This window comes from Dreissena polymorpha, chromosome 3, assembly GCF_020536995.1.
Source record: "Dreissena polymorpha isolate Duluth1 chromosome 3, UMN_Dpol_1.0, whole genome shotgun sequence".
Lineage (NCBI taxonomy): Eukaryota > Metazoa > Mollusca > Bivalvia > Myida > Dreissenidae > Dreissena > Dreissena polymorpha.
In genome coordinates, this window is record NC_068357.1 from 7,270,426 (window position 1) to 7,279,198 (window position 8,773).

Consider the following 8,773-nt stretch of genomic DNA (forward strand, 5'->3'; position numbering starts at 1 on the left):
TTCATTTAATCTTACTAAGTATTTGAAGCTATTTTGATGGCTTTAATAGATGCTCACATGGAAGGCAAACGGCGGAAGTAAGTGTATTGTTTTGAGCCCATTAACTTGTAATAAAAATTAACCGCAAAACATTATCGTATCATCATTACAACTTTTACATTGTGGTAATAATTACTGAAAGTACTGACGCGAATAAAGTAGAACAAAACATAAACAAACGCCATCAAAAATACAGTCATCATTTAAAGATCAAACAAAGCCGTCAAGTCCAATAATGATAGGCTTATCATTCGAACCTGCACTTTTGCACCAGGTTTGTCTAATGCGCTGTTTAAACATGCTATCTTTAACAGTAATGTTTTGAAATATGATACCGTTAAAGAAGGTTAAACGCTTTTCAGATGGCCATTTAAAAATAATATCAATTGTTAAGCTTCTTTATCGGAAACGAACATTCTTTTTTTCTTGTGCACTAATGTGCATTACACAAGGACATTATTTGTTTTCGGCAAAGTTGACATTAAAGACCGATACAGAATGCTGCAACCAGCTGTCGCCTGCGAACGTGCATGATGTCTTAGGCTAATTATTCTCCAAACGCACAACACAACTAAGAAGGAACAGGAAATAGATGACAAGTTTAATGCAAATCAGAAGCCAATATATTATTATGCTGACATGTTTTTTTGTGATAAAAGCTGAAAATAAATAACTTCACGTCTATTTTTACCATGATGACTATCTTTTAAAATCGTTTATTGACACAGAAGGTGCTTTGTTGTATATTACAATATTGTATAGACAGCGATGTTGGACATGTGACATTATTACAAAGAAACGTGTGATATTCGTAAGCAAAATTCAAACAAACAGTTTCGCTTGTCACGTGATATTCAAGATCTATGTCGAGACAGGTATTTTCGCCGTTGTTTACCCTTTTTGCTTGTATAATGTATTTTATGCAGCTCACTTTCCAACCATAACGTAATAAGCGTTTATTTCGTATTAATCGTCGCTCAATATCTTGCCTTTACCCGCTACGAATTTTCTTATAAGGATCACAAAATTACAGCTCCCTCTAAGAAAATCCGTAGCGAGAAAAGTAGAGATATAACGCGGATATTAATACGAAACAAACGCTGATCAATTTCTTACTGAGAGTGCTGGAAAGTGAGCGGCGTAATAATATATAACAAAGGTATTAAAGGATATAACACGACGAAAATTACCTGTCTCGGCATGGAGTTTGCCATCTTGACTATCACGTGATTTACCCCTCTGTTGAATTAGGGTTTATTTAAAGTTGTTGACATATCACATCTGGCCTTTCCAAAATTAAAATACACACTATAGCTATTTTAAAGACGTGCTCTCGTAGTGAATAGAAGTTAAACCGTACACGTGAATGCAATATTTCAAATCAATGGAATTACTTCACGTGTGTATGAGCGTCATTCCATTATAATGATTCAAACATAAGGCACATAAGACACACACACACACGCACGCACGCGCGCGCACACACACACACACACGCACGCACACAAACGCACGCACACGCACACACGCACACACACACACACACACACACACACACACACACACACACACACACACACACACATACTTGTAAAACCTTCCAACCGGGGAAATGTGTTCTAAACCTACCAACCGGGGACCACCATTTCCACATATTCTAGAAAGCTGAAAGTGATAAAGAACAGACAAGTTTCGAACCTAAAATACGATTTTGACATAAAAATTATGATAAATAGGGTTATAAATCAAAGAAAATTTTACATGCACACCGGGGAATTATGTGCGTACCAAATGAGGAACTGCTATGTGTGCCAACTGGGGAACGGTGTATACCAACAGGGGTACTAAGTGCGTACCAACTGTGGAACTTCAATGTGTACCAACAGGGGAATGGTGTATACCAACAGGGGAACTTAGTGCGCTCCAACTGTGGCACTTCAATGTGTTCCAACTAGGGAACGGTGTATACCAACAGGGGTACTATGTGCGTACCAACCGTGGAACTTTAATGTGTGCCAACAGGGGAATTGTGTTAACCAAGAGAGGAACTTAAGCGCGCTATCACCGTGGAACTTCAGTAATGTCCAACGGGGAATTTGCGTTAACCAACAGGGGTAATTGTGTGTAATCATGGTACCGTTGTTAATAGGACAATGGCGTGCACGTTCATGGATAATATTTAAGTTAGTACAAAAATTGAAAAGAATATGTATGAAACAATATTTAAATTAAATATATTTATCATATGACCTTATATAAGTTATACAAAATGCCTTATTTGATTGACTCAAATATTATTCACATCAAAATAAGCATGCGAGACATAACGCAAATCAAACAATACATTTATGACTTCATTAGCTATAAACCGACTACAAGCATGCAAGTGCTGCATTATACCATAACAATCATGGTGCAATTAATCAACAAATGAATACAATTCGTTCTTAAAACTAAAAAATAACGTTATTTTTTTTTCAGGCCACGCTATTTGTTAAACCGAAGGAAGGAGAGGGGGAGGCGGCTTATTTGTTTAATTCCTTTTTTCCATCAGAAAAAAGCATTCACGATGTTCACGTACTATGAAGTTTTTTATCCTAAAAGTAGAACTGCCCATATGCATGTAGATTGAGTAGTGTAAATTTACTTTGTCCTTACTCTGACATTATAAAATAACTCATGCATTTAATCCCCTGAAACAGGTAAACATCAGAAAATTCATTCACACGCATGGAAACTTCCACTTCACTTAAATTGTCTTTAATACATTTATTGCATTTTCAAAAATAATTAAATCTGTAACTTTAAACAATAATGAACGTTTCACAACGAATGTGGCGAGGCCTGAGAAACTAAATAGTTTAGTAAACTAGCAAAACGACTTGATAACAATGCATTTTGATGCGCTAGTGACTTAGTCTACTAGTCTACGGCGGTAGGTCAATCTGAATAATGATCAGTATTTATTGTTATAATATATGTATTCCAATTCTACAACTGTGATACCATTACACATGTGCTGTATTAAAAAAATACAGTATGTATGCACTTGTTTGAGTAGAGAATGCCAAAAACGGGTTAACGTTAATAATGAACTTACATTTAATTCTACCTGTCGAAATAACAGATTATATTTTAATGAAAATAGTCACTGGCAATCGCTTTGTTTTCCCTTGCAAACCAAACACCTTTTTTATATATTTGAATTCACGTATTTTGTTTAAACTACCTTTATGTAAACCAACTTATGAACCTAATTTTTGCATAAAATATAATAGAAAGAGTGTATTTTAAGCACTGAAAAGTTATGCCGATGTGTCATCCATATATTATTTGTTGAAAACAATATAAAAGTTATAATTAATGTTGTTATACACGTATAATCACCGCTGACTTTGACAGCATTATCATTATATAAAAACACTAAAAATTAAATATGAACCAAAGCAAACACTTATCAAACACGTAGTATAATATTATTTTAAATCACTTACATTATAGTATATATACTTACTGGGAGTGCACATGTGGATCAATTGTTAGACACTTGTTGGTGCCAACTTAAAAATAATATGTACCAACAGGAAAATTATAACAGTGTGACTCAATTCTGAATATACAGCACCAAATCGAACAAGATCAATTTCGCATACATGTCAAAACACTTAATTACATTCCAGATGACAGATAACATGGTTAACATAATGATTAATCACTTTAAACAACCGACATTATAGCATCATATCGCAAAGTGTATAAACATGATTAATTATTAGCTTTGTGCATGCATTTACATATCACATATAAATATATGTTTCAAATATGTTTTGTTCTAGGTAATCTACAGTTTGTTCAAGTGTGTGTATATGAAGAGTATTCGAAAAAGCAAGTAAATAGCTTGTATTAGAATGCATGAAAAGAGGTCAGTCGCAAACGCGATAAATTGTTTTAACAAAATCTTAGTCTGGGAAATGAGTATGTTGATTGATATTTAACCGTAAATGAGACAAAAACATAACTAAATCTGGCATCTTAGGAATTTTAATCGTCGTTGAATTATAAACTTCAATTAAAAACATGGGGAAAAATGCATAACTCCTCGCGAATTTTTGTAGATCAAACAATTTTGATATGAAAAACATATAAACATACAAATTATATACACAAAGCAAATAAGTGAATTCATAGTTAATGTGAATATCTACACGCAAAACAAATGCACAAAAATCTGTGTAGGAAATTATTGTAATATTTAACAACTATTTAATAAATTCTAGTGCGATATTAACGCAATCATTTACATTTTGGTAAATTTTTAGTTTAAAATAACTATTAAGAACTCAACTGCAAGTCAGACACCTGTCATTCAAAACAAATTTTGTAAAATTGACAAAATATTCATTTGTATTCTTCATATTGTTGCAGTAGTTTAGCAGTAGTTTTTTTATGTTATTTACATTTATCTTATTACATCTAAAAGTATTTGTTTGTTATGCTTGAACAAAATGTTTGTTTCCATTTATCCGACTGAATTTTTTTGTGCCTTCTCTGAACGTTTAGCCTTCTAGATTGATTTGTCATCATGTTTGCTATATCCATTCATATTCACCAAGTTTAGGGTAAAAACTAACTTGTATAGTGAGTAACTCGTAGAAACTCGTAATAGAAAGTACAAAGAAACACTTTTGACTGAACCGTATTAATAAAACATTCAAATACAATAAGCACACATATATCGTTTTCGAAAAGAGTATATAGAACAAGTAAACACAAAAAATGTGGCAACTTCATCCTTTAACGTATTCTCCTAAACGTGCAATATATGTGTAATATTTTTTTAAGTTAAAAGTCCCCGTCGCTTTTTTGTTTCAAATAAATTTCTGCAAAAGTCTTTGACATTTTTCCAACTTCTGTTGTGAAGGTCATTCTCACTTTCAATACATGCAAGTATTTCTTTTTTCCCCGGTAATTTACCCATTATCAAAAAACGATCAAAGTGTCTGTGAACAGCTCCTTTTTCGTTTTCACTCTTTGCTTTAAGGCTGCTTGTTTTGTTCTCCTGGTATTTGAAGTACCCTTTTCTGTACATAGATAATAAAACACCATATGACGTCGCTAACTGCCATGTGTAAGATATTCATATTAAATATATATACTTTAGTACAATTTTTCATAGCAAAATTACGACAAAAGCGTCCAGGTACTTACGGCTCCTGATAATGACATCGATGTCACACGACAAATTTGGAAACATTATTTTGCCTTATGAATCAAACAATTACTTTTTTAAAGATTGGCTGAATACACCGACGTAGCATGTCATAACATATACCAGGTTGTTCCAAACATGTTATCAAAGTTCGAAAAAGTATACAATGAATATTATTTACAGATACTAATAAGACAAAATGTATGCACGGTTAAATGAAAGGTATTGTACTTCTCTGGACAAATGTGTTGGAAGAAAAAAGAACTGGTGAACGGACTGTGGTTCACGGTAAATCCTGTATGTATTGTGCGGTGGTGGGTATAAAATGAACTATCTTTTCTAACCCATGTCAGAATGTATCGTATAGCAAAATATCGAGTAGACGCTATTGTTTCTTTGTCGTTAAGATAAAATATCAACCAATGTCCATATGTAATACGCAAGTTAAATTTCCTAATGTCTCAGAGTTTCATACACAGTAATTGGTAGCGTATAAGTCTTATACTGAAAATTAAAATGAATGATATTACACTTCTTGGATAAGCGATACTTAACGTTTTTGTGATTATGATGAAGTCGATGTTTATAGACTACAGTGGTTAATACACATGCTTACCAGTTTCATTGACAGGTGTAAATTCTAAATTCTTTGTGTATATGAAAATTTTTGAAAGACAAGTAGTTCATAGTCACTACAACTGGTAAACACTATTTTATTCTTTTAAAATTCGCATAACGTGTGCTATAACATGTTAATATAATGATCATCGACGTACGTGTTATGTTAAGCCCAAATACCAATTAGCATCACCCGGAATAAATATTGGCACAATATAATTTAAGGCAAAATTACGCCCATCTCACTGAAGACTAAACCAAACCAGAAAATACGCCCTAGTAGCTTCGACATAGTGAAATATTACAAACCGTTTCATCGACTTCTTCCGTGTGTACGGATGTTGTTTGTCCTGGTTCCTGGCTGTCCATAGAACTAGTAGTCATTGTGTTGCCTATTCAAAACAACAATGAAAAATGGTATAACACATAATTCAGTCAGAGTTAAAAAGTTCGTTATTCATGAAACCATTTAGTACAACGCATTTGCATTAATTCCTTGTACAACAATTACAATAATTTCACGATGTTCATAATATGTATTTATGCATGTGAAGTAATAACAAAATCACTGTGAAACATACCCTTTTTTGTTCCGTACATTTCTGAAAATGCAAAAAACAAATACACATTATCAGACAGAACGCATTTTAAGTAGAGCTTGACGACGTTCAATGATAAACCATTTTAATTCACGGCTAAAAGGTTTTTAACCAGAAAATACGCCTTAGTAAGGCAAAATTACGCCCATTTCACTGAAGACAAAACCAACCAGAAAATACGCCTTTGTAGCTTCGACCTTGCGAAATATTACAAACCGTCTCTTTGACTTCTTCCGTGTGTATGGATGTTGTTTGTCCTGGTTCCTGGCTGTCCGTAGATCTAGTAGTCATTGTGTTGCCTATTCAAAACAACAATAAAAAATGGTATAACACATAATTTAGTCAGAGTTAAAAAGTTCGTTATTCATGAAACCATTTAGTACAACGCATTGGCATTAATTCCTTGTACAACAATTACAATAATTTCATGATGTTCATAATATGTATTTATGCATGTGAAGTAATAACAAAATCACTGTGAAACATACCCTTTTTTGTTCCGTACATTTCTGAAAATGCAAAAAACAAATACACATTATCAGACAGAACGCATTTTAAGTAGAGCTTGACGACGTTCAATGATAAACCATTTTAATTCACGGCTAAAAGGTATTTAACCAGAAAATACGCCTTAGTAAGGCAAAATTACGCCCATTTCACTGAAGACAAAACCAACCAGAAAATACGCCTTTGTAGCTTCGACCTTGCGAAATATTACAAACCGTCTCTTTGACTTCTCCCGTGTGTATGGATGTTGTTTGTCCTGGTTCCTGGCTGTCCGTAGATCTAGTAGTCATTGTGTTGCCTATTCAAAACAACAATAAAAAATGGTATAACACATAATTTAGTCAGAGTTAAAAAGTTCGTTATTCATGAAACCATTAAGTACAACGCATTTGTATTAATGCATGTGTAGTAATAACAAATCACTGTGAAACATACCCATTTTTTGCTCCGTGCATTTCTGACAATTCAAATAACAAATACACATTATCAGACAGACCGCATTAAAGTAGAGCTTGACGACGTTCAATGATTAAACATTTTAATTAACGGCAAAAAGATATTTGAATATCTGTATTTAAAATGAATAACTCATGAATGAACATGAATGTAATCATAAAACTTATTGGCTATATTTATAAAAATAATAATTCAAAAGACATTTAAAGCTAATTTAAAATGTGATAAATATCAGTGATAAATCCATCACAGATGACATCTTTACAATAGAATGTACCTTTCTCCATGGAAGTGTTGGTACTCCATAATCATATCGGAGTTCCTCGCCAATTGCAATGTCTCTGTCGGCGAAAGTGCATAGATGGGGAGTTTGGTTGACTTCAACTATTTTCATTACACAATATTGTTTTGCGTCTCCATTTTCGGCATCATTTATCATTCGACCCTCATGAAATATATCGTTAGCGTCAATGCTGAATATGACATTTAAATAAACACGTCTGGTGCTTTTAACTAAAATAACGCGCATGCCATATTTAATTATTATGGTGAAAAAACTAAAGATAATTCTTCTTCTCATGGCGTGATTTAAACGTTTGATGTGCAAAGAAAAGATAATTTGTAGTTACCAGCAAGAGTTGTCTCTGTATTTAAAATAGTAAATGAAGCTGCCTTGACCCTCCTTTTCATACTCCTTTTCTAATTGCCGTGCATGTTTTACTCGTGTTATCAGATCCCCTTTGTATTCGAGAAGAAAGCCTCCTTTTTTAAAAGTCTTAGTGGCAAAGACTCCTTCGCCTGAAATATTTATACTTGTAGACATTTTATATTAATGATCATTTTGGTCATATAATTGAAGGCTAGATATAGGCGCCAATAGTGATTTATTCATAAATAATCAATAAATCTTTATGCTACTTCCATACTTCTTCCCTGTTTTAAGTTACCCAATAGTCCATGTTTGTTTTCTTTGTTTTAATGGAAAGGGGCTACGATGTTCTTTTATAATTTCTAAACGACTTTAAACATAACCATATACAAAAATATTTGTACCTATGACATCATTGAAGGTTTTTACTTCAAAACCTGGTGGATCAACGTAATTCTGGCAGTACGTTCTTGCGAGATCGAGGGGACTTGGACCCTATTGGCTATTAAATGTTAAAATGGAAATGTCGATGAGAAAAACAACAAGAGCTGTCAGAAGACAGCGCGTTCGACCATTCAAGTGCTTGACAGTATAAAGTAAGCCACCATGGGGAAATTATTCATATTCAATAAGGTCAAGGTACTTTAGTCATATTCTAACTGGAAGAGGACCATAATTGAAACATATTGATCCTAT

The 8,773-nt window shown here is 33.3% G+C and overlaps 1 long non-coding RNA gene across 1 annotated transcript; it reads right to left on the reverse strand.

Moving 5' to 3' along the window:
• Nucleotides 1–6,708: 6,708 nt before the first annotated feature.
• LOC127872038 (uncharacterized) lies at nt 6,709–8,159 on the reverse strand. Its single transcript, XR_008045703.1, has 4 exons — nt 7,706–8,159; nt 7,408–7,429; nt 6,954–6,974; nt 6,709–6,764 (listed from the first exon to the last, which is right to left on the reverse strand). It is a non-coding gene; the product is annotated as an uncharacterized LOC127872038 (long non-coding RNA).
• Between the last annotated feature and the right edge of the window lie 614 nt (nt 8,160–8,773).